This window comes from Zerene cesonia, unplaced genomic scaffold (assembly GCF_012273895.1).
Source record: "Zerene cesonia ecotype Mississippi unplaced genomic scaffold, Zerene_cesonia_1.1 Zces_u009, whole genome shotgun sequence".
Classification (NCBI taxonomy): Eukaryota; Metazoa; Arthropoda; class Insecta; order Lepidoptera; family Pieridae; genus Zerene; species Zerene cesonia.
This window is the reverse complement of record NW_024045139.1, coordinates 780,063-783,655: the sequence shown is the minus strand read 5'-3', so window position 1 is coordinate 783,655 and position 3,593 is coordinate 780,063.

The window sequence follows — 3,593 nt, the reverse complement described above, 5'->3', positions numbered from 1 at the left end:
TGACAGATTCGAAATTCAAATGTAATATTTTTTTATAATTAAGTGTAACAGTATTTATGGCCAGACTAAGTAGTTACCTGTGTTTATGAAGATTAATAAGATCTGGTTTTAGAAATCTAAAAGGTTTTAAACGGATTTTAAACGCGATTTATTCATTATATTATTAACCCAAAGTTAAATCAAACACAAGATCTACTTTCCTAAAAATAAAGTAACACTAAATGTATTCAGAATGTCACACTTTAACTAATTTATTATCAGTTATTATATAATAATATATCCTTATCTATATTGCCTTAACGGTGATATTATTTCAGCTCCATTAAATCCAACAGCTGCGTACATAATGATTGCTAAAGCTAAGTGCTTTTGTCGTGCGCTATCAGTTACGAAGTAACTACAATATGAGGGTGGCCGCTCACTTGGTATGCCATCATCTTCATCATCACTCTCATGTTCATCTACGAGATATGCTAAACGATTGCATATGCATTGCATTGACGTTGCATTCCATTTAACAGCAGTATAATAGTTGATTTAAAAATAGCTTGTACATTACAAATAATATGGCACGTTATTGTGTACAGATGTTTGAGATAGCATAAAATTTAATTATTTAATTACCTTATTACCGTGAACATAGATTAGGGTGTGTTTAAAACTTAGTCCAAAAGTGCTTCACAATTGAAATTAAGTAATTGTTAATAATCCTATCCTAATCCTACTTCCTACTTATATTATAAATGCGAAAGTGTGTAAAGATGTGTGTGTGGGTGTTTGTTGCTCTTTCACGGAAAAACTACTGAACCGGTTGCAATGAAATTTGGTACGTAGATAGCTGGACAACTGGAATAACATATAGGCAACTTTTTATCCCGATATTCCTACGGGATACGGACTTACGCGGGTGAAACCGCAGGGTGTAGCTAGTAAGATATAAAAATTTATGTAATGATAAGATCTAATAGAAAATTTGTTTCTAAATAAGCAATGTTATTATTAATTTTACATCACATAATTCATAGTACAACACACCTTAAATTCAAAAGCATATCCATACGATATAATATAAAATATTCATAGCTAGGTTAGTCATCAGTTACCCTAACTCCAACCGTCCGAGTTTTGGAGGAAAGCCAAGTGCGATAATATAAGAAATTTTAAAGCGTATAGCGATGACCGCGGCTGCTTTCGTGCTAAGCTTATGAATATCGAGGTAAAGACTTATTTAGGGCTTTAGTTGGGTTGTGTAAGAGGTTTGGACTTATAAAAATGTTAATGATTCTGAAAAGATTCAGTTGCTAGATAGATTATTGGATGATTTCGTGTTTGACGGTGGTTTTTTTGTTGTATTTGCTTCTGTTTTGATTGTTTAACTTTTATAGGGAAAGTATATATAAGTATATGAAATGAATTAAGTATAGTATATTGTTACATGTGTTACGTAATATCATTATAATTTCTTGTAGAAATTAGAATAATGTATTACGTTTGTTAAGAGTCTAAGAATATATTTTTATAATTAGGTATTTCTCAAGAAATCAGCGAGGCCGCCAGAATGAAGAAAAATATATCGAATTAATCAATATTTATTTCTCATATTTGCTACATATAAATTATTAATGGATAGTTTTTAATTATCTCAATAGATGGGTTGGGGTGTCTCGTATTTAAATGATATCGAAAGAGTCGAATTAAATCATCTACTGTGAATGACTTATGAGATAATACAAAAAAGACCTTGTAGATGTTTTTTAACGTGGTAGACGAGCACGCTTCCGCACCATTTTCGCCTGATCAATCCTTTCTTTAACGTTTTACAGTCCGATAACTATTTACAGAGACATAAGACCTCTGCACATGGCTTTACATCTCTGCAAATGATCAGGCGATCCACTTGGTCGTTTGCCGACTATGACGTAATAAAATACCGCTACCACAGATAACTAAATAGTGACTACAAAACGCAACATACAACACAGTAACATCCACAAACTACACTCCAACCGATCATGGATATTATGACAGACCACAAAGAGGAAGCATCACAAAGCCATAAACCAAACTAAAATGCGAAAGACATCAATAAATAATGACCAATTGTATGGAGCCGCAGTCATACTCACATCGACGTTTAATTTATTACCTCCAACAAAAGTTCCGTGGATCATTACACTCGGGCGAAATATTTATTTCGCTCCCACTTACATCCCGTCCTGCTCCTTTACACGTGATTAATGGGAGGCGACTTCCATTCCTTGATAAGGGATCAATAGAACCTACCAAGCGGAAGCCTCGGATTGTCTTTTGGGGTTCCGTATGTATTTGCAGATGTAGTGTATTGTGAAAACAGTTAAATTTTTATTACGTACCCTTGTTTTTTGTTACTTAATTAAAAATAAATAGTGATACCGTAGCTGTAATTGAGTATCGGATTTTTTCATAGTGCTGTATGTATTTTAAAAAGTAAATTGAGCTGATGAAGTGTGTGGTTTATTTATTAATTTAACGTTCATAAGTTCAGTTATATATATATGTGTGTGTTTGTTGCTCTTTCACGCAAAATCTACTGAACCGATTGCAATGAAATTTAGTACGTAGATACCTGAACAACTGAATTAATATATAAGAAACTTTTTATCCCAATATTCCTACGCGATATGGACTTACGCGGGTGAAACCGCGGGGCGCAACTTGTCCTTGATAAGTTCACACAGTTGTATTAAATCTGTCCGTTTATAGTGGGTCAAAATCGAGTCTAAAACAGTCGGTTACATACAAACATACAGATGAAGCTACTGAAACTTGTTATTAATATGTCCTACTTCAATCATTGCAATATTTTTCGAATTCAGTTGAAAGAGTTTTTTTATATAATAAACTAGCTGTAACCCGTGGCGTCACTCCAATGGTGCCGAGGTAAAAGACGCGCTAATCCTGACTATAATCTCGCTGTACCAAATTTCATAACAAACATCCATACATTCATCCAGACATCCATACTTATAAACCTTTGCGTTTATATTAGTAGAATAAACGATAAGACGATGAACGACGACGAAGTTAAAACGTACGTAACGGAACCCACTTTCTGACTACTCATCGTTCTTGGCCTATTACAATTTGTTTACCTTTGAACCAGTGATATTCTTAATTTTCTTTGGAGATACATTTTTATTTATAGAAAGAGAATTATGAATGAAAATTTATATTATTACAAATACATTCAACAGTATCCTACTAATATTATAAATGCGAAAGTTTGTAAGGATGTGTGTGTGTTTGTTGCTCTTTCACGCAAAAACTACAGAACCGATTGCAATGAAATTTGATACGTAGACAGCTGGACAACTGGAATAACATATAGGCAACTTTTTATCCCGATATTCCTACGAGATACGGACTTACGCGGGTGAAACCGCGGGGCGCAGCTAGTTGGAAATAAATACGAATCATTTTGAAGAATACATGTCTTCGTTTTTCTTCCAAATGAAACTACTTTAGCTATTATTATTTACACAATCTTTACTGCGAATCTATACTAATGTTATAAAGCCGAAGAGTTTGATTGAGGAAGGCTATAGGCTATATGT